Source organism: Cnephaeus nilssonii, assembly GCF_951640355.1.
Source record: "Cnephaeus nilssonii genome assembly, chromosome: 4".
Lineage (NCBI taxonomy): Eukaryota > Metazoa > Chordata > Mammalia > Chiroptera > Vespertilionidae > Cnephaeus > Cnephaeus nilssonii.
Genome location: NC_137075.1, coordinates 2,284,171 through 2,308,190, shown reverse-complemented (window position 1 = coordinate 2,308,190; position 24,020 = coordinate 2,284,171). Strand labels below are relative to the sequence as shown.

Genomic DNA, 24,020 nt, shown 5'->3' with positions numbered 1-24,020 from the left:
GGCTTGTTTTTTTTACGATACAATTTGGGAAGGAGATAAGGTGCTGATTTCTATACAAATGTATGTAGAAAGACAACGAATAACTATGTTAAGTAGCGCGCAGGAGGTGTTCAGTAAAAGTTTGAATAAAGTTTTGCAAAGACATTTTAGAAGAAGTGAATTCTGTGGAAAATATACTGATGCATTCTATTCAATTCTTTACAGTGAGAACACAATCTGGACAGGGTCAGAAGTGGAGAATGAAGTTGTAAGAGAAAGGGGAAGAGAAGAAAGGCTATAGTAGTGCAAGGAGAAAAGCAGAAAGTAAGAATGAGGAATGAATTTTATTTTATTTTTATTATTTTAAAAAATATATATTTTGTTGATTTTTTTACAGAGAGGAAGGGGGAGGGATAGTTAGTTAGAAACATCGCATGAGAGAGAAACATCCCCCACTGGAGATGTGCCCGCAACCAAGGTACATGCCCTTGACCGGAACCGAACCTGGACCTTTCAGTCCACAGGCCGACGCTCTATCCACTGAGCCAAACCGGTTAGGGCATGGATTTTATTTTTTGAGGAGTATCTGGAAAAATAGAATCTATCAGAAAGACTAAGGAGACGAGGGACCTCTAAAGTAAATTCACACATCAACATTTAATAATAGTGCAAATCATGTCATGTGAACAGTTGGCTTGGCTTTCAGTGTGTCTCTTTAAACAAAACATTTTATATGAATTTTTAAAAATGCCATTGATGATATGGAGTTTAATTTTAACCACCTTAGATAAATGCTTTATAAAATTTGTGAGGTTTTGTGGAATTACTTTTCCCCCAGAATTCCCAATTTTAGTTGGTAGGGATTAGCTTTGAGAAGGCAGGAGACCTCTGCAGCTGACTGGTTGATTATAAAGTGTTACATTTTATAAGTATAAATTTATTGCTGAATATGAAGTGAAGTACTCTGGTGATCCCTATGTAAAAAGATTAGTGATATTGATGTCTAAATTTAAAAAATTGAATAAATTTATAAATAAAATCTCTGTTTTTCAAGAGTTTATTCAATTAAGGAGAGGGAGCCAAAATTTGTACATAACTTCAACTTACTATTATCTAAAATGGAAAGTAGGCTTAACTTTCTTTTTTGTTTGCTTCTGTATATATTCAAAATATACACTTATTAATCCAACCTAGTTAAGTTGAGATTATTTTTATCTAATCATTCAAAACTTCTAATTGTTCTGTTTGTGTGGAAATGGGGTTTACTGAAGATTCAAAGAATTTCCTAATTTTCTACATTTATTTGCATACAGTAAGTTAGTGGTAGACATAGTTAACGTTCTCCAGGCACCACTCATTTTTTTGTTTTGTTTCTGATTTTTGTAGTGTTTCAAATTAAAATAAAAACAAAGAAAACAAAACACCTCAGTCTTATCTATTAAAGGAGACTGGTCAGCTTTGATGGAAACATTGTGTGTTAAGTTTCTTGTCTTAAAAAGTACTGAGTGACTCTTGCCTCTTGGCCACCGACATGCCATCCAGACTGAGGAAGACCTGGAAACTTTGGGGCCACGGCCGCATCCCACGGCCGCATCGGCAAGCACAGGAAGCACCCGGGGGGCCGAGGTAATGCTGGTGGCTCGCGGCATCACAGGATCAACTTCAACAAATATCACCCAGGTTATTTTGGGAAAGTTGGTGTGAGGCATTACCACTTAAAGAGGAACCAGAACTTCTGCCCAACTGTCAACCTTGATAGACTATGGACCCTGGTCAGTGAGCAGACACCGGTAAATGCTGCCAAAAGCAAGACTGGATCTGCTTCTGTCATTGATGTGGTATGATTGGGCTACTGCAGAGTTCTGGGGAAGGGAAAGCTCCCAGAGCAGCCTGTCATTGTGAAGGCCAAGGTCTTCAGCAGGGGAGCTGAGGAGAAGATTAAGGTGTTGGTGGGGCCTGTGTTCTGGTAGCTTGAAGCTACATGGAGGGAAGTTCATTAAAATGTCCACAAGTAAAAAAAAAAGTACAGAGTGGTAGTAATTAATACTTAATTAATTGTATTTTTATGTATCTTTTGAGGAGGTTTGTTTTCTATTTATGACTTAGTTTCTCCTTTCCCTTTTGTATTTTTAAAAGACCTCTAAATCTCTCCATTGTAGTTGAACAAGGCAACCAGAGTGTTAACCTTAATTAAATCTGGGGAAGTTCCTAGATTAATATTCCTTGCATTTCTGAAAACAATTATGAACTAGCCTTTTTTCTAAATCTTAATTCTTATGGTTTGCTTTATGGTATTTTCCAGAAGTATATCAATTTAGATATGCTTCCCTTCACTTTGTTTATCTTGATTTATATTATTGTTACACCCAAGTATTGCTTCAAATTGACTATGAATTGTAAATGAGTTGATGTGAAACCTGAAAAGTGTTAGTGTTCTATATATTATGTAAGGTTCTATTATTAGAAAACATTACGTTCTAAATTATACCAATAGCTTTAGTCATATCCAAATGTATTTCTCACTTTCTTAAAATGATTAAATATAAAACACAAGGCAAAATGTCAAATCCTATTCTGATAGAATAACAAAGCAAAATGTTCCATATGCTAAAAAACAGGTAAGAGTGTGCTTGCATATATAAATATTATGCTATTGATTCTCTTTTCTTCCTGAACGTATTTGAAAACCACTGGACTAGATGTCTAAATTCTCTTCCAATTCTAAAATTACACAACTCTATTTATTGGCTTTACAGCTTAGGTACTGCCTCTAATGGGTATAGGGCTTAAAGAATACTTGCTGTTTTAATAAGTTGGTAGAAACTTGTTTTTCAGAAATAAGGAAAATTGACTTTGAGGCTTTCATGTTTTGAAATCCAACTTTCTATAAACCTAAACTTCAGACAATAGTTGTAGTTCTTGTTTCAAGGAAGGCAGAATGGTGTCTGTTACGGAGATCTCATAGTGTGAATTAAACAATTAAGAAATGAAAATCACTGCTAGGTAGATAGATATGTTGTGTTCTCTCTGTTGACTGAAAAGTAGTTGACTATTGAAGAGGCAATAAAGAGACAGTGCAGAACACTTAATTAATTGTATTTTTATGTATCTTTTGAGGATGTTTGTTTTCTATTTATGATTTAGTTTCTCCTTTCCCTTTTTTATTTTTAAAAGACCTCTAAACCTCTCCATTGTAGTTGAACAAGGCAACCAGAGTGTTAACCTTAATTAAATCTGGGGAAGTTCCTAGATTAATATTCCTTATAAACAGTGTGTAAAAGTCTCAAATTATATATTTACTCATGTTCCTTATCTGTTAGGTAGGTCCATTTAATTGCCCCTCCTCTTTATTTTTACATTTTTGTTATAATTTCATCTAAACAGTAGAATATATATATGTGTGTGTGTGTGTGTATGTATATATATATATATATCTTACATAATAGAAGAGAAACATGCAAATTAACCATCACTCCACTATGCCTACAGCCAATCAGAGTGAGTATGCAAATTAACCCAGCAAAGATGGAGGTTAATTTGCATATGCAGGCACGGAGTGGCTGGGAGGGGCATGATGCCTGCTGTGAGGGGAAGGGGAGGCAGAGGGAACTACTGGAGCCGTGCTCCGCACAGAAGCAAGGACTTCCCGGCTCCAGGCGGGCTGGGAGCTGGGAGTGAAGCCAGGGGAAGAAAGGCCTATTTTTGCACGAATATCATGCAACGGGCCTCTAGTATATATATAAAGCTAATATGCAAGTTGTCCCCACAAGAGTTCAATTGGGAGACCGGGAGTTCTCTCGCTTGCTATGACGTACACTAACCACCAGAGGGCGGTGCAGAACGAAGGAAGGCCCTGGCCAGCAGTGGGAAGGCCCTGATAGGCCCTGATCTCCGGCCAGGCGTAGGGACCCTACCCGTGTATGAATTTTGTGCACCAGGCCTCTAGTAATGTAATAAACTCCCATGTAATCATCATCTAGTTTCAACAGTTATCAGCCACATCCTTGCTGTTTATTAATGTAAAAATAACCCAAAATGTTAACATTACAAACTGTAACATTTTCTAGATACTGCAGTGTATTCATATGTAATCATGGTGAAATCACTTTAAAAATTTAAAAGCTGTTTAGAAAAAGGCTTTCAAACTTTTGTTTATGGGCCAGAGAAATAGATTTTATTTATGACTAAATATGTGCAGAATACATAATACTTTGTGGAACAGTACCTATCTTTTTTTAGTAGTGTATTTAAAAATTGTTGTGACCTTCTAAATTAATTTCATAATTCATTAATTGGTCATGAGACATTTTTGAAAAATAGAATTTTCAAGTATTGAGTAGTTTTGTTGTTTTGTTTTGTGTTTTTACTAGAGGCCCAGTGCATGAAATTCGTGTATGGGTAGGGTCCCTGGCAGCTGCAGGCTGCCAGCTGGAGCCTCCCTTCCCTGCTGCCGGCTGGGGCCTTGCTTTGTTCTGTGCTGCTACCTGGTGGTCAGCGCACATCATAGTGAGAGATTGAACTCCTGGTCGGTCGAACTCTCGGGGACACTTTGCATATTAGGCATATATATGTATATATATATATATATCCCATATAGTCTGGAACAATTTGAAGATTTTTGTAAACCCAGTAAAGATTTTTCACGAGGCATTTATCAGTAACATCAACATGTACTGTTACTAGTCATTTTAGTAAAGAAAATACGTTTTAGTAAAGTATTATTGAATTAGTACATTAGCCATTAGTTACATAATATTGATATTTTTTACCCTATTTGAATTTGGGGAAAAAGGGAACCTACAGTATTTGAATATCATAATTAAAGCACAAGTTTTCCAGTAAGTTTAATTGTCCTTCCTTTTACATTAGAACTTATGTTCTTTATTCCCTAGCCCCTCCCTGTCTTGAATTATTGGTTGAGTGTGGGGGCTTCGAGGGCTACTATTTATTCTGAGCTGAATATTTACTCTGATGCTGTTGTCTGAGGCACAATTTCTGATGAGTACAGAATGACTTGAACACTGGCCGAGGAGAAGTAGAACCATCACTGAAGAACCATTTGCCTTTCTTTAAATTCTAGAGAAGATTATTTTCTCATTTTTAGACATTGTTTCTTGGAGGGAAAAAAGGCAACAAGATGTCTTGAGTTGGCAACTGTGAAATACTTCTCAATTCATAGATTGAAGGAAAGTACTATATTTAACTTAGGATTTTTTGATTGAAGGAATATGTTAAGTTTAAATAGGAATTTTTGATTATACAAGTTTAGCAGGTTGGAAACCATTGGGGAGCAACTGGAAAAAATAGCATAACAGCTCCAGCATTAAAATTATACTTGTTAATGCTGAATCTCAAGTCATTAATCAAGGAAGATGAAATAAATGGCCTTAATGCAAACCAGGAAACTGCTACCTGGAAAAGAGCAACTGTAGAGATTTCAAGTAACTTACAGTGAACTGTAATTGAATTACATTTAGACAAATAACATAGTGGTCACATATCAAAATTATTATTAACAGTGTAGCTTTTCACAGTAGGATTGAACTCCAAATAACATTTTTCAACCACATTTAGGGAAAGTTGCAGATCATTCTACATAGATGGTAGCATAAGACTTAGGAGAAAAGCCTGAGCCACTAAAATTAGGAAAAGGGAACACTGGGGCGGGGCGGGGGGATGTGATTATCTATTAATACCTTCAAGGTAGCAGTATAAATGAAGTAAGGGAATTAGGCAGTCTCCAAAGATGGATGAGATGTATCTAAGAGCAATGGCCTAGAGCACAGGGAAGAAAAGCATAACTTTAGTATCAAGAAGATGATTTTAATGATACGAGCAGAAGAACAGAGTTATTTGTACTCAGAGCCGTTATAAGTAGGACAAAGCTGGTTGAGAGGGACTTCATAAAGCAAAAGGGAGGATCTCTTTTATATATATATCTGGTACAGTATATGCAACCCATCAGTACTGTACTGTTTTTTCCTAAACATACATACCTATAATAAAGTTTAACTTATAAGTTAGGCAATTTAATGGGTAGAAGATTCATTCCTTTTGTTGTTGATGTTAATCCTCAGGAGGATATTTTCCCCCCATTGACTTGTAGAGTGGAAGAGAGGGGTAGAGGGGGAGAGAGAGAGACATATTGATTGGTTGCCTCCTACATGTGCCCTGACCAGGTCTGGGGATCAAACCTGCAACCCAGGTGGGTGCCCTTGACTGGGAATTAAACCCGTGACCCTTCAGTTTATGGGCTGACGCTCCAACCACTGAACCACATGGCTAGGGTAGAAGATTCATTCTTAACTGTAGATCTTAGAAACCTCGGCATTTTTTTTTTTCTTTTTAAATTGAGAATGAACTTTCACTTAAAGGGAACACTTTAAGACTTCTCTTTGGCAGATTTGAATTGCCAGCATTACTGCTCTTGTGCTTTGGGGCCATTATTAAGAAAACAAGGGTTTCTTGAACATATCAGGACAGTCCATCTGATAACCTAGATGACTACTGAGTAACTGATGGGTTGCATATACAATGTGGTTATCCTGGACTAAGGGATGATTCACACCCTGAGAGAAATCTGGCAGGATGGTGGTAGATTTCATTACAATGCTCAGAAGAGCGTGCAAGTTTAAAGTTTATGAATTATTTATTTCTGAAATTGTCCATTTTAACATTTTCAGACCACTGTTGACCATGGGTAACTGAAACCACAAAGGGAAACCGTGGATAAGGGGGACATACTGCACTTGTTTTAGGAGCTCAATAGGAGAAAAAAGCATTATGGAAATGAATATGGAATAAAATGGACTTTCCAGAAGTTTTGATGGGTTCAGTTATTAGTTTGTGTTTAACTCTATAGTTCTTTGATTATGAATTCCAGAAAAATGGTAGATTAACTTTGGAATTCATTAAAATGAATTTCAATTCTGTCTTGTAGTACTTGCTAGGGTTTTTGGCCTGTGACACAGGCCGTGAAAGAATTCACAACTACAAGAAGAGATGAATGCAGGGAGAGTTTATTTTACTTTCCCCAAAGGGAAAGGGCCAGTGCATTGCTAATCAATAAAAAGGCAAAGAACAAAAACTCCCACATTTAAATCTTTGGACAAGGAAGGGAGGGGGGTTTTTAGGCTGCTGCTGTTGCTAGGTGAAATTGAGCAGACATCAGGGGTGTTGTCTTTGTTAGTTCTTAAGGAGACAATCTTGGCAGATGTCCTAGGGAGGTATCTCATTAATTTTTTCCCAAAGACTAAAATGTTCTCTCAGCAAAAGTTATGAAGAGTTCAAAAGAGGCTTGTTTGAAGGGGAAGGGGAAAGGGAACTTTTACTAATTATCCCTGAGTTGTAAAATCAGCAGGGAGGAGAGGCATGTATGCAAGAATGTAGCCTTGGGAGTAGTTGATCTTGTCCCTCAGTTTGAACAGAGGGGCTGTTTGAACCAGAGGAGCCAACAGTCTTTGGATTTAATTACCAGGTGCTTCTCTTAAATTGTGGAATGCTATAGCAAAGAAAAAGAAAGGTCCTTTCCCCCCATCCTAACAATACTTAAAACAGGATTCTGTTTATTATATCCTTCAGAAGTAACTTCTTTTTGCTTAGTTACCAAAAACTTAGGCTGTGAATTATTTCTAATCTGTTTAACTCACAAAAGCCTAAGTTTCATGAAAGTTCACTCACTAGACTGGATGGAACCTAGTAAAAGTTTCACCTTTGGCTCTTGGAAATGAGGCTTGTTCTTTTTTATGGTAAATGTCACCTATTCAGAAAGCCTTATCATCTGGAAAAGAACACTTCCAGACTAACTCTGAGACTTCAGTCAGAATTCTGATGGAAGCTCAGTTTATTCTTTATGAGTGGGAGCTGGTGCTGTAATATTTTGGTATAGATGGGTCACAATTTAATTAGTTCAGAGTGTCGAGTTGCCAGATAAAATGCTGGATGCCCAGTTACATTTGAATTTCAGAAAAACAATGAATTTTTTTATTTTTTTTTTGCTAAATCTGGCAATCCTAGGAGAATGTCTTTTACTGTTTATTTTGGCTATCCATTTAGAACTTAAGTGACAAAGAGTTTTGCAATTTGGTGAGTTTTTATGTATTAAAAATCGTTTAAAAAGTAGGTTTATATAGCAAAATTATGTTACACTGCAAACTTTGTATGAGAAAATATAGTTTAGAATAGTATTGTTTTTCTGGCTACGTTGCATTTATAAATATTTTCAGTTCTGTTCTTTTTATTTGACAGACTAAGCTTTTCATTTATTCTCTAAAAGTTAACGTTTTCAGGAATGATGTGAGCAGAGGGCATCAGGCTGTTTTTCTTTTTCTAATTTTAGCATTTCCCCTTTTCTCTCCTTACCAAAAAGATGTTAAAAGTTAGGGCTGTTGCCTGAGGGTGTATGATAAAGATGTTTCTGAGGCTGTTGGTTCAAGGATTATCCTTTTTCAGATTTTTGCTTGGGGGCTTGTAATATATTTGCATTCTTGGCTTGGAAAAAGAGGTATGAATAAAGTTTGACTGGCCACGCCCTTTTCCTCCTAGTGGGTTTAGAATTTCATTTGCTGAATTGTGTCCACTTGATTTAGAGAGTCAAAGAAAGTGGATGTTAGCTTTGCAGACTAGGGATGTGATTTCTTTATAGTTAAATTTCAATACTAAGAAAAATCATGGTTTCATAAGCTTTATTATAAGGCCTTTAACCAGAGACGTGTCACTGCTTTTTGGTAATTCAGTGTAAGAGATACACCTTCTGTCCTTTAGGTACGAACCATGGTGCAATGGCTGTAAGAATAACAAGAATTGAATAATTTAATAGGTTCCAGAGTGAGTGGTAATTGATACTGTTGTGAATAACCTGGTTGGTTATTAGTTAACTGGAAAGAAGCTAAGGGAAGGCCAAATAGACACATGCCCAGTAAAGTTTGGGTGACTTCGGGAAGGTACACATTTGCAGTCACACCTGGGAACAGGTTCATTGGCCAAAGTAGGAATGGCCACTGCAAGCAAAGGAGGATCAGATACATAAGCTCTCTTTTGCGCTCTCTTGCTTGTGCTTGACTCCTATGCTCCTGCATCCGCCCATACTGTGGATTGATGGACTGGAACTAGCCTGATGCTGTGTGGGGACCCAACTCCACCATGGAAAGGAAACTTTGGACACTGGCTTTGCCTTTATTTAGCTCTTCTGAATCCCCAGTTGCACTTCTTCCAGTACTGGTTAAGGAAAATGGAACTTTAGGAATGCAGGGATGTGATTCTATGCAAATAAAAATTACTCATTCTCCCGTGCAAATCTTAGAAAAAATTTTTTTCTCAAGGTATTGTAAGAATCCAACACCCAACAACACCCAGTGCGAAAAGGATCCCTCACTTCCACCAATAATAACATTAACATAAAATGTAATCAAAACTATACTTATACATATTTATTTGAAATATATTTAAGGCATTTTTAAGAAGTATTAAAATAATTCATAGTTTTTATGAAATTGGAATATTAGTGTAGTTTAAATTTGATGTCTAAACTCTGTTGGAGACAATATAACAGGATAAGGAAATTGATATACTCTGTCACCATTGTAAATGTAAAATGTAAATAAAAATTATGTTAAAAGGGTCATTTTATGGGAAATGTAGTTGCGTGGAAAGAGCACTGGAAAATCCTGTTTCCATTTTAATTCCTTTGGTTTCTATTTTTAAAATTAATATAACCCTTAATCCATAGGGTTTTCATGAGATTAAATGATAATGTATGGGAAAGTACTTCTTAAACTGCTATATTGTAAAGTGGCATGTATGTATATTTTCAAGTTATATGCCTGGCACTTATAAAGTGTTTACCTTTAATAAGTTAACTGCAACTCTGGTAGTTCATAGGAAAGTAAAGAGGAAAATAAAGTACTAAGAGAAGGACCAGATTATTTAAAGGTTGGTTTTTCTGACAAATGATGACTATATCATAAAATGTGCATTTCACATGGTTGGTAGCAGACTAGCCTTTTCACTGAATTATCTACTTCTACTAGGAAAGATCGATACTGAATTTCTATAATTTCTGAAGTGTGCCTCCCAGTACTGCTCTCACCTCAAGTTAAATGTAGTTATAGGGACACCCTGTTCTCCTCCTCCCCTATTGCCTCCCTCCTCCAAGTACATGACAGGAAGTCAAGTCAAGTATATCTTGTGTCATCTTTTTATAATACATTTTTGTAATTTCCCGTTACTATCCTGAAGTGAAATTCACTATATGTTAATTAAGGAAGAAAATATAATGCCCTAAATATAATATAAAGGGGGAAATAACATAATAAAATACATAGTTTTAATCTGTAAATGCTCAGGCATGGCTACAGAGGAAGACAATGAAGTTTATATTCATACTAGTGGCCCGGTGCACAAAATTCGTGCACATTGAAAGGGAATTAGAGGAATATTTTAATATTGCTATTTTCCCTTTCTCTATAATAAAAGTGTGGAAGATAAAAGGAAATGAGTACAATGTATATGAAAATAATACATAATTTTATTAATAAACAACAAAATGATACAATAACAAACTCATAATATAAAATCAACATTGATGCAAATAATGACTGATAAAGTGATTAAACTTATTCTAATATCTCCGTGTATACCACATTAAGAGTGAAAACACTTTCAGAGTGCTTGACTAATTTCCCTTGAGATAAAGTATTTACAATTTTAACTTTAACGTCACATCCTCTTCAAACTCGAGAGAAAGCAACATATAACTGACCATGTGCGAAAACGGGGTCAGGTAGGAATATTCCTACTCTGTCTAGAGTTTGTCCTTGTGATTTATTAAGTCATTGCAAATGCTGGCATCACGGGAAACTGTCTTTGAATTAATTTAAATGGGAAGCCAGTGTCAGACAGGGACAAATCCTTGGAATCAGAACAACCTCTCCCTCTGCAGATCCTGTTAATACTTCAGCTTCGATAATGTTAGTTAGCAATCTTTTGATAATAAATCTGGTACCATTACAAAGACCCCATTTACTATTAAGATTTCTCAATAGCATGATGATTGCACCCACTTTCAATTTTAATTTATGACACAGCATTCCCGAAGGAGTAATACTATTAAGAAATTCAATGGGAAAATTTTCCTTTTCAGCATCATCTGTTGAGTCAATGGAATCATCACTCAAATAGGTGTGAAAATCTCCATTAAGTATATCCAAAATTTCTTCATTTAATTTTTGAACGTGCTCATTTTTTGGACAAAGAATTGCACGTTTAGATATATTTTAATATTATCTATAGATATACTATTTCCAAAGGTGGCTTTAATAATAGATCCATTAGACATCATTTCATGGGGAATTTCAATAATATCCATTCGTAAATGAAAACTGCTATCAAGTTTGCCATCTCCAAGTTTTACTAACCATTCACTATAAGCAGAATCCTCTGATCTCATATTTGTTTTCAGAGATAACTGTCTGAAACATCCCCAAACACTACAGTACTTTAAACTCGTTTGTACTATGGCCAATCGTATAGCATGGCGGCACAAAAACCCCTCTGAAAATAACTTTCCCACCAAATGCAACATTCAAATTAGCGCCAGCGAGAGCTTTATATGTATGGCACAGGTGCGAGTCAGAGTTTATTTTTAAATTTCCAGTCTGCGTCATATGTACCGATTGGTCGGATGGATGGACAAATGTCGGTCACTTAGACTTTTATCTGTACAGATTATGAGCCATGATTTTACCTTTATAAAAAATTATCCTTTAATACCTCCAAAGCACAATGAGTAAGAATCTGAAGGTTTATGTGGCTTCTATTTGGTTTCTAGGACAAAGTTCTTTCCTTTACCCACCACTCACTTCTCTCCTTTTACTCTTGAATGTTAATTCCAACATAATTTTTGTAACACCTCTTGAAAAGGATCCCACCAAGTTTTTGATACTCCATATGATAAAACTTACAGAAAAATACAGCATGAGACTTTCATTCTCTCACTAAATTCTTCATATAACTAATTCCTCAGCCTCTAAAGAATGAAAACGGAAAATAAAAGTGCCTTCTCTCATTCCAAGGCCTTTCTCAGTCAGGCAACCACAAAAAGAAAGAATGAGCCTACAATTCATGCCATGTAATCTCTATCAGGCATAATTCAAATCAAATCCCATCAGGCATAGTCTGGGATAATTAAAATGTATAAGACAACAGTGGTGACCTGGGGGAGAACTTATGAAACCTTGTCTCCTGCTTTTGCTGAATATTCTTTTTGTTATGCTAGACTCCCAGCCCCGTTCGGGGACCTGGTCAGGCGGCTGCTGGCGCTAACCCATGCCGCCTGCCCTGGTCCGTGATCGGGGACCTGGTCAGGCGGCTGCGGGCGCTAACCCATGCCTCCTGCCCCGGTCCGTGATCCGTGATCGGGGACCTGGTCAGGCGGCTGCGGGCGCTAACCCATGCCGCCTGCCCTGGTCCGTGATCCGTGATCGGGGACCTGGTCAGGCGGCTGCGGGCGCTAACGCACGCCGCCTACCCCGGTCCGTGATCCGTGATCAGGGACCTGGTCAGGCGGCTGCGGGCGCTAACCCACGCCACCTGCCCTGGTCTGTGATGCGTGATCGGGGACCTGGTCAGGCGGCTGCAGGCGCTAACCCACGCCGCCTGCCCCAGTCCGCCATCTTGGCTTGGATCCCGTTGGTGGCGGGCGCTGCCCCTTTCCCCTGCCATCTTTGCTGGGTTAATTTGCATAGCCCCCTGATTGGCTGTGGGCATAGCGAAGGTACGGTCAATTAGCATATTACTGGTTTATTAGGTAGGATGTATAAAAACCAAGAATGTGATAGTTACAAATGCTGACTGATAGAGTTGTGCTGTAGTAGTGATTCAGATACTATAGGCGGCATTGCTGTTCAAGATGTAATCTTCTGAAAAGGTGAACAACTCTTGGTAAAGTTCCAAATGAAACAAAGTACAATCTTTCCTCACTTTACAAAGTAATTGCATTCCGGGAAAAACTGAGTGATGATTAAAACCATGCAATAATACATTGTGGTATACTGGTATTTAAAACTTATTTTGGTTCTAGGCTCAGAACAAGTTTTTCATCTTAAATGTCATTTCAAGGTTGTACAGGAAGAGGGGACAATTCTTTTTCCCCTCTCTCTTTTAAAGAGAGAGAGAAGGTGGGCAGGGAAAGAGAGAGAGAGAGAGACAGACAGACATACATCAATGTGAGAGAAACATTGATCAGTTGTCTCCCTCATGCTCCCCAACTGAGGATTAAACCCACAACCCTTTGGGTGTATGGGACAACATTCCAACCAACTGAACCATGTTGGCCAGGCAAGGGGACAATTTTTTGTGGTATAAGACTTTTCCTACTTTGGGGTATTGAGGATCCTTGGTTCAAGCCAACTAAAGGCCAGTAGTACCATCTCAATTATTGTGTCAACCAAAAATAGACACACAAATTTCCAAAATGCTCCATAAAAGGCAGAGCAGCCCCTGTAAGAATATCTCCATTTTGTCCCTGCACGTATAAGTATCCTCTGATACAAGATTATTGCACCTAGTTAGTTCCCAGGACAACCACTGGCCAAAGCTACAACTCTTCTAGAAATGGAAAGGCAAGGAGAATAGCTATTCACTTGTTTTGATTCTTTTTTAAAATATGTTTTAAAGCAGGGGTTGTAAAATGATTTACTTCAGGAGCTACGCAAATAACGTTTGCTAAACTGGAGAATACAGTATATGCTTTGACTGAAAACACTGAAAGTTGAACTTTTAAAAATACTGTGCTGGTTGCCCAGCAGGTGTGGCTCAGTTGGTTGAGCATCTTCCCATGCACCAGCAGGTTGCTGAGTCAGTTTCCAGTCAGGGTACATGCAGGTTCCATCCATGGTAGTGCAGGAGGCAGCTGTCAGTGTTTCTCCCTCATTGATGTTTCTATCTCTCCCTCCCTCTCCATTCCTCTCTCTCAAGTCAATAAAAACATATATAAAATAAAATAAAAATACTGTGCTGCCGAGGCTGACTGGCAGACCTTGAGCGACGGATGAATAATTACTCTAACACACGTTTCTGTGAAAGAGAGGGCTAAGGGACTGCTTGGCTTGAGAAACCAAACAGCTCCATTTGCCTGCCTCCTTAGGCTTTTACTGTAGCAACAGCTTGAACTAAAATTAACTTCTAGATACTATCAGCAGGGTAAGTATCCTGGAGAAAACACATGCATCTGCAGTGTCCTTTAAGCAAGGACATCTAAAGACTAAACATAAAGATTCCAGTAAAACATCCAGGGACTCAGACTTGTTTGGAAAAGTCAAGGCAGGGTCTGCTGCCTTCGGCAAGGTCCCCCTAGAGGCCTCCGACCTTTCAGAGATTCCTCCTTACAGACTTTCCAACCAAGTCCCGTGCTTCTCCATACTGTGCTGGTCAATAAAACTGTCAGAGGGAGCCCATTTTGCATCCTCTTCACCAAAGGATTATATTATGAATCTAATATACTATTGAAGCCTGAGAGATTGGATTGGAGTCCTGATTTTTGGCAAGTCTCTTACTCAGATTCCTCATCTGTTTGCTGGGAATAATACATACCCCACAGGGTAGTGGTTATAATGAGATGGTGTACATAAATCACCAGCAGATACCTGCCATAAGTATGTGCTTGATAAGATTTTCTCTCTGCCACTAATATAGTTACCTTGGTTTACTTAAAAAAAAAAAAAAATCACAGAGCCCTGACCGGTTTGGCTCAGTGGATAGAGCGTCGGCCTGTGGACTGAGGAGTCCCAGGTTCAATTCTGGTCAAGGGCATGTACCTTGGTTGCAGGGACATCCTCAGTGGGGGGTGTGCAGGAGGCAGCTGATTGATGTTTCTCATTGATGTTTCTGGCTCTATATCCCTCTCCCTTCCTCTCTGTAAAAAATCAATAAAATTTATTTTAAAAAGTCACAGATACTAAATGCATTTATTAGTTCACATTAAATGATGAGAAAAGCACACATTCATATTTGATAAGTTTATTCTTCCTTAAATATCTTTGGCACACTGCAGATAAAGTTTTATTGGCAGCACTAATCATAAAACTCAAATGAATTCTACATCCTTATTATACCCATTATTATTTTTCTCTTTATTGCTGAAAGTATTACAGATGTCCCCTTTGTTTGTTTCCCATTAACCCCTCCATCCTGCTCCCGCCCCTCCCAGGACTTCACCACTCTATTGCCTGTGTCCATTTATGCATATAAGTTCCCTGGTTAATCACTGCCCCCTAAACGCCCCCCCCCCCCCCCCCCACCGCAACCCACACCTTTCCTCTGAAATTTGTCAGTTTGTTCCATGCTTCTATGTCCCTGGATCTGTTTTGTTCATCAGTTTATTTTGTTCATTAGACTCCACATATGAGTGAGATCATGTGATATTTATCTTTCTCTGACTAGCTTATTGCACTTAGCGTAATACTCTCCAGGTCCACCCATGCAAATGGTAAAGGTTCTTTTTTATAGCAGCGTAGTATTCCATTATGTAGATATACCACAGTTTTTTTATCCACTCATCTGCTGATGGATACTTAGGGCTATTTCCAAATCTTAGCTATTGTAAATTTCACTGCTATGAATCTAAGGGTGCATATATTATTTCTGATTGATGTTTCTGGTTGGTTTACTTTTTAATGTGTTTGAAAGCTAGCTATGTATTTTATAGAGAAACTAGAGGCCCGTTGCACGAAATTTGTGCACTGGGAGTGGGGGGATGTCCCTCAGCCCATCCTGCACCCTCTCCAATCTGGGAACCCTTGGGGGATGTCCGACTTCTGGTTTAGGCCCAATCCCAGGGATCGGGCCTAAACCGGCAGTTGGACATCCCTCTCACAATCAGGGACTGCTGGCTCCCAACTGCTTGCCTGCCTGGCTGATTGCCTGTCAGCCTGATCACCCCCTAACCACTCCTCTGCCAGCCTGATAGATGCCTAACTGCTCCCCTGCCAGCCCGATTGCCCCTAACTGCCCTCCCTTGCTGGCCCGGTCGCCCCTAACTGCTCTCCCCTGCCGGCCTGGTCGCCCCAACTACCCTCCCCTGCAGGCCTGATTGCCCACAACTACCCTCCCCTGCCGGCCGGCCATCTTGCGGTGGCCATCTTTGACCACATGGGGGCGGCCATTTTGTGCGAAGGTGTGAGGGTCAATTTGCATATTACCTCTTTATTAGATAGGACTAGAGGCCTGGTGCACGGATTTATGCACCGGTGGGGTCCCTTGGCCTGGTCTGCGGGGATCGGGCCAAAACTGGCTCTCTAACATCTCCTGAGGGGTCCCAGATAGTGAGAGGGCACAGGCCAGGCCAAGGGACCCCACCGGTGCACAATCGGGGCCGGGGAGGGACTGCTGGAGGGCTCCAGGGCATGTCTGGCCCATCTTGCCCCGTCCCTATTGGCTAGACCCCAGCAGAAAGCTAATCTACCGGTTGGAGCGTCTGCGCCCTGGTGGTCAGTGCGCGTTATAGCGACTGGTTGAACGGTCGGACACTTAGCAGATATTAGACTTTTACTGTATAGGATGGTTATGAAATTTGAAAATCCTAATATGGGGGAATTAATCCCTTCTTATTTTTAACAGAAGCAAGGAAGTAATTAAAAAGACATTTTTGATTAACACACAACCTACCTATCATTTGAGGCATTTGGAGCCTGATGCTTATAACACTAAACATGCTGATTCCAATCTTTCAGTAGATCAACCTTCTTAGTCTTTTCAGGTTAGCTCTCAATCTTTGCATAGCAATGACTATTATTTAGTGTAGTATGTATTTTTGAAATGATCAGGGAGCAGGTAATTTTGCTAGTACTACGGTACTTCATTGCATCTTCAAAAATAGACTATGCCATAAAAGACATTTTTATAGGTGTTGCTTGAGTTAGAATTTCTGCAACATTAATTTTACTAGGAAACTGATGCATGATTTTTTTCCCAATTGTCCAGTGACTGTTTTGAAAGTTACAAATTTTCTTGGTTATTATAAAATACTTTAGAGGCATATACATCTTTCTGTATAATTTGTTTTCATATTTTAGCAGCAGGAAGTTTTTCTAACTTATTTTTTTTTTAGTAATTAAGATAATGATCTCAATGGTTAAAGCAATACAAGAAACATGTGCTTTACTCCTATCCTCAGTTTTGTTGTTCATCTTTTTTTTCTCCACAATATGATTGATTTGAGTCTTTTATCAAAGCTCTATGCTTTAGTTATATGTACACATTATTTTTTATAAAGTCTTTTTCCCTCCTCTGTTTTTCCTGTCTTAATTTTAGTTTCTTCTTACCCATATATACTTGGCCTTGTCCCTTCTGGTATTTTCAGTTGTTTTTAGGTAAACATTTGACACCTTCTTTTTTTTGTCTGTTACTTGAATCCTTTTGAGGAAGAGGGGTGACAAATTCTATTATACTTGTAAAATGCAAAGTTTAGTTTAGTTGACTGGTTTCTTAGCCACAGGTGTTTGCATATTATGACTTCTGGGTATTTTTGCTTTTCCTAGTAGCTGTTTGATGTTTTTCTGTATATGGTAGAAATTTTTTAGCATGCTTTTTAAATCCTTTAACCCCTACAGGGTCATAATGTCCGTATTTCTTGGAAACAGATCAGCTGGTCTTCAAGGTCTAGTCACAAAGGAAATTAATTCCTCATGGACATCAAGGCAGAAAGAATTCTAGGCAGGTGGCTAATAATGAAGATTGATTGTGAACTGGTAAATTTCAGTGGTTCCCTGCAAGGCTGCCACTTACTGTGGAGTGCACATGAAACATTCTGAAATGTCCACTTATAGAGCATAAAATTTGCTACCTAGTGGCAGGTAGACATTAAAATTCAATTCTGGGATGGGCGTGGTGCTAGGGGTAATTAGATTTCATAGCTATAGGATGAAAGGGCAAATTTTGATGTGCATTAAAACAAAACCCACTAGAGTATGTGGAGTAGTAGTTCTTATGTAGGAACAACATTAAGCTATAGTGAAAATTGCTCACAAATTACCAGGAGAATTATGAACTTGCTGGCATTTGTATTTCAGTTAGCAGTATGTATAATTTAACAGCTTTTAGAAGTCGGAATTATAAAGAATTTGAGTGGAATGTATTTTTAGTAGTGTCTTAGTGTCACCTTACAATCTGCAACACTATCTGTTTATCACTGAAAGAGCTGTAGAATTGTATCAAGTCTTAAACTCTCAAATTACACCATTGGAAAAACTTGACAGGCCTAGTAGTACCAGGTGAGCCTGAGGTAACCTGATACATAACTTGCCAGCCCTCTCTGCATCCAGTTTAATGAAGTTTTCATCAGGTTGAATTTTCAAAGGATAGATATAACTAACTATAGGAGGGAATATTAGCAGACAGAGAGGATGAACCTTCCTGCCTTGGATAGTGGTTAATCACAATTTTGACATGGAATTATTTCATTTAAGTTTCTGATAAAAGGGCAACATGACTGGACTTAAAAAAAATATGGCCCTGGCTGGGTAGTTCAGTTGGTTAGAGCATCGTCCCTATATGCCAAGGCTGTGGGTTCAATCCCTGCCAGGGCACATATAGGAATCAACCAGTGAATGCATAAAAAGTGTAGCAACAAATTGATGTCTCCCTTCCTCTTTCCCTCCTCTCTCTCTTTGTCTCCCCCTTCTTCTCTCTCTAAAATCAATCAATAAATTAAAAATTATGAAAGGATTTGCTTACACAATAGTTTCAAATAATACCCAAGTGGTTAAAATAAAATATTAAAGCTCCTCCTTTTACCCCATTAATCCTACTTCCCAGGAATACACATTGTTAGTAGTTCGTTGTGTATTCTTTCAAAGCTTGTTCTATGTATACAGTGCTTTAGTAGTATTGATTATAATTCCCTTGGCATTGGTAGTCTTTCTATTTTGAATATAGTAATTGGAGTGACAGATACATTTTTTCTAAAAATATATTGTTATTTATTTCAGAGAGGAAGGGAGAGGGGGAGAGAGATAGAAACATAAATGAGAAAGAATCATTGATTGGCTGCCTCCTGCACGCCACCTACTGGGGATTGAGCCCGCAACCTGGGCTTGTGCCCTTGACCAGAATCGAACCTGGCACCCTTTAGTCTGCAGGCCAATGCTCTATCCACTGAGACAAACCAGCTCGGGCGACAGATTTATGTAAGCGTATGGTGCCTCTAGAATACATCTGTCGTTACTAATTCACTAAAGGGAATTATGTTGATAAAGATTGAGTTCTTGATGTAGAAATTGGCCCACTGAGAGGGCTTTTCTCATTCGAAACAAGGAACAGCTTCATGAAATGTAAAAGAGCAATACATTACTGTATTTTTATTCTCAAGTGTTTTTTTTGGTGGAAATCTTGAGTGCTCACATATGTAATACCTTAACTGTGGATAATTCCTGGGACAACTTGGCTAATTTTTGTGAAAGCATTCTGGATATAATTTTGCTGTTCCTTTTCAAGAGAAGCAGCAATATTTTGCTGGTGTTTGGGACACTAGGTGAGGAGTAACCTAACCTGATCCTCAACCTCATTGTGGAGGTGGAGGTGCTACCTCATCATGGAGTTATGAGATGATGAAGACCTGAAGCAAAATTCTGAGAGTGCAAATAAATAATTATGAAAGAAGAGAATAGATTTGGATTGTTGACTGAATTTTGGGATTTTTCTGAGGAATGGAGGAGGGAACAGATTTTAGTGGATAAGAACATTAGAGAACAGGATTCAGTAAGGATTCTACAATTAAATTACAGCTTCTTTAGACCATAGTATATTTAAGTGTCAGATTAGGGCAAGAATTAGATTTAGGAGTTTTCAACCTTTAGCAGCAAAAAGTTTTTTCTTTTTATTTAAAAATTATTATCTCAATTTGTTAATTAGATAAAAGTAGAGCTCTTGAGGGGGGAGAGAGTCCCCTAATTGTTTCAAAGAATCTTTGTAGTCTGAGGAACAGGGTTTTTAAATTGATAAAATGGGTGACCCCTTTGTAGACCTACTTCTGAAGTTTTTGCACAAGTATGTTTCTTACCTTTGGTTCACAGTCTACTTGGTCAGTCGTGGTAGCTGCATGGAAGAGGTCTTCTAGATAATTTGCAAAGTTGATGATTAAACTATTTGTATTAATACATATGTCCATGTTTGAAATAAGACCAAAAGAAATGATGATCCCTTTAAGGAAAAATCTGTAAAATAGCACAAAGATAATCATTTTGTGCAGAATAGACTTGGTAAAGTAATTTTCATTGTAAGGTTTGTCAGCCTCTTTGTGGGAAAAAACTACCTCATTTGTCTCGAACTTTAAAATTCAAGAGGATGTGTGTCATAGGAGAGTGTGTGTACAAGTGTGCCCCTCAGGTCCCTGCTTGGAAAAGGGTGGAAGTGCTGTTAGTTTTCATCCCTTGGTGGGAGGAAAATCTTAAGGGTGTGTCATTTTAGCAGCCACCTTGGAGACTGCCAATAAGTGAAAATCTACTACATTCTAGTTTACGAGGTGGGGATGCCAACTTAGAACAATAGCTCATGTTGGTGGCAATAGCAACACCAGGTGTTAGACTGGTGGAGTCAGACCACACCTGGGTTCAGCAACCTCAGTACTTGAGTTCTGGCTAAAAAAGAATTCAGAGCCAAGACTCAAACTATAAGAGAAAGTTTATTTAGGAAGTCACAGAGGTAGGAGAAGTGAGTTGTAGAAGAAATGGGCTTAGGAAACATGTTACAGAGGCAAAAGAAGGGGCCCTTGAACCTTAGGAAAGAGAAGGGTAAAGGTAATGCACCTTGGGGGGAAGAGAAGAGGACAGGATAGCTGCCAGCGTGCTTCAGAGAGCGAGAGCCACTGGGTCCTCAGTCCTAAGGGCTTTTAAGGGTGAGGATTTTAGTGGAGGGAGGGTCCCAGGGAAAGGATCTCAATAGGATATTCATTAGCTTTCCTGGTGTGTCCTTTCAAGGGTCCAGCTCTCCAGGGCAAGGGTTCATTAGTCAATGGAGCTGGTCCTGATGTCAGCCATGGCACTTCTTGTCTGGTTTTGCTGCTTTTCTGGGCCTGGAGCTGTAATACAACGGAAGCCTAGATGTTATCCTTAGGGATTAATGCTAAGGGAGTGGTTTTACAAGGGCCCCCTTGGCAGTTCCATGAGGCCACTCTTGGTCTCTTGTTCTACCATATGATTAGCAATATGCCAGGGAAGGGAAGGTCAGGGGGTCCAAACTGCATGACCAGCAACATGAAAGGTCAGGGGCTCCAAACCTCATGACCAGTGATATTCTAGGACTGTGGTCGGCAAACTGCGGCTCGTGAGTCACACGTGGCTCTTTGGCCCCTTGAGTGTGGCTCTTCCACAAAATACCATGGCCTGGGCGAGTCTACTTTGAAGAAGTGGCGTTAGAAGAAGTTAAGTTTAAAAAATTTGGCTCTCAAAAGAAATTTCAATCGTTGTACTGTTGATATTTGGCTCTGCTGACTAATGAGTTTGCGGACCACTGTGCTAGGGTATGAAAGGTTACCCTGGGGGCCAGGTCCTTGTTTTCCCAGTTTTGCCCCTAGGGCTTTCTGCCCTGGTGACTTTCTGTACCTGCCCCGTCATCCTTGTTGTGCCCATGTCTGTCTAACTGCCTGCCATATTTACAGTTAGTAATGCCAAGTACTTTTTAAACTTACAGGCCCGCATAGAATTGCCATATAGATAACTGGGGATGGATGTGTAGTGAGTGATAAAGGTCTGAATAGCTAACATTGGTGAGGAAGAAGTAGAACATGCTGTTTGATATTTATTCTAAGATAAACTTCATTTTGAATTGAGTGATGAATATAGGATATAATTTAGTCCTAATTATCCATAGTAGACAAAGCATTGATATCAGTGAGGCAGTATAGTATAGTGTTTTGAGTGCTGAAATTATAGCTGCCAGGGTGTATATCTGTCTCTGCACATCTGTGGAATGGTAATAACAACCTATATTTTTATGCAGTAAATAGAATTCTATAATACACTTTACATTATGCTTGACATATCCTATATAATAAAAGGCTAATATGCAAATTGACCAAATGGCAGAACGACTGGTTGCTATGACATGCACTGACCACCAAGGGGCAGGTGCTCAATGCAGGAGCTTCCCCCTGGTGGTCAGTGCGCTCCCCCTGTGGGAGCACCACTCAGCCAGAAGCCGGGCTCACAGCTGATGAGTGCAGTAGCAGTGGTGGGAACCTCTCCCGCCTCTGCGGCAGCACTAAGGATATCTGCCTACCAGCTTAGGCCTGCTCCCTTATCGCAGGGAGTGGGCCTAAGCCATCGGTCGGACATCCTCTGAGAGGTCCCGGACTGCGAGAGGGTGCAGGTCATGCTGAGGGACCCCATCCCAGGGCACGAATGTTGTGCACCAGGCCTCTAGTCTATCCTATATAATCCTACATAATAAAAGGGTAATATGTAAATTACCATCACTTCGCTACGCCCACGATTGGGCCAGCGGGAAGCGCAGGGGGCGGGACTCAGGGTGGCCGATTGGGCCGGCGGAACGCTGAGCTTGTGTCGCCAGCGGCGACGTGAGCTCAGCGTCTGCGCCATGGCTGTGCTGTGGCACAGAAGGGGCCTCTGGGGCAGTGAGCCCACGTCCTGCTGCGGACCATCAAAAGCGGGGAGCGAAAGCGGGGGAGCTGGCTGTCTGTCTGCTCCAGCACCAGCGGACAGACAGCCAGCTCCCTCGCGATTGAAAGCAGGGAGCTGTGTGTCCGCTCCAGCACCAGTGGACTCCCTGCCATCAAAAGTGGGGAGCAGGCTGCTAGCAGTGTCCGCGGAGCGTACTAGGCTTTGTGGGGCAGTGGATATGGCCTGGATGGCAGGTTAGGCCTAGGGGACCCTACACATGCATGATTTAATCATGCACTGGGCCTCTAGTCTACATAATAAGAGAGGAATATGCTAATTTTTTGTTACGCCTTGCGGTGTAACGACCAACCGCGTAACAACCAGATCACGGATCTGCAGGAGGGTGGGGCAGCGAACTACAAGCGGGCAGCGGAAGCTATAGGATGGGGCAGGGCAGCAAGCTATGAGTGGGGGAGGGGGAAGGGGATGGAGGAAGCTACAGGAGGGCCGGGCAGCAGGCGGAGAGCTACAGGAGGGCGGCAGAGAGCTACTGGCGTATGGATCCGTGCGCAGGGCGACTAGTCCTATCTAATAAAAGTAATATGCAAATTAACCATCACTCTGCTACACCCACCAGCAAATCAGGAGCGATTATGCAAATTAACCCCAACCAAGATGGCTGCAGCCACAGAGAGCAGGAGGGAGGCCTAGGTTTCCCCGGCGATGGAGGAAGCCAAGCTTTCCGCACACCCTGGCCTTCCTTGGCCTCCGCTTAAGGCTACAAAGTTTCAATTATAGAAGATAAATAAATTCCAACAGAAATGGCTGCCATCACGGAGCAAGCAGGAGGCTTGGCTTCGCTCCAGGCTACAAAGTTTCAATTGTAGAAGATAAATAAATCCCAGTTACCAAGGCCTCCGCTTGAGTCGCGGGGGGCATGGCCGGCCAGCAAATCACCACAGGCCCCTCACCCAGGCTGCCCCATGCCCCAAGGGAACCCCTAACCTGATCCGGGACACCCTGTAGGGCATACCAGCCGGCCCCCACCCCTGTACCAAGCCTCTATCCTATCTAATAAAAGAGTAATATGCAGATTGACCATCACTCCAACACACAAGATGGCTGCCCCCATGTGGTCAAAGATCCTGCCCCATGTGGACATAAGATGGCCACCACAAGATGGCCAGCAGGAGAGGGCAGTTGGGAGGGACCAGGCCTGCAAGGGAGGGCAGTTGTGGGCAATCAGGCCAGCAGGAGAGGGCTTTTGGGAGGGACCAGGCCTGCAAGGGAGGGCAGTTGGGGGCAATCAAGCCTGCAGGGGAGGGCAGTTAGGGGTGACCAGGCTGGCAGAGGAGGGAAGTTGGGGGTGACCGGGCCTACAGGGAAGGGCAGTTGGGGGGGACCAGGCCTGCAGGGGAGGGCAGTTAGGGG

The 24,020-nt window shown here is 40.4% G+C and overlaps 1 protein-coding gene and 1 pseudogene across 3 annotated transcripts in view; both read left to right on the top strand.

Annotated features, from left to right (window-relative positions):
- The window catches only part of NPTN (neuroplastin), a 75,402-nt gene that overhangs the window by 5,592 nt on the left and 45,790 nt on the right, over positions 1 to 24,020 (top strand). The window lies entirely within an intron of this gene.
- LOC307098174 (large ribosomal subunit protein uL15-like) lies at positions 1,060 to 16,130 on the top strand (annotated as a pseudogene). The gene has a single exon. The product of its transcript is annotated as a large ribosomal subunit protein uL15-like (transcript).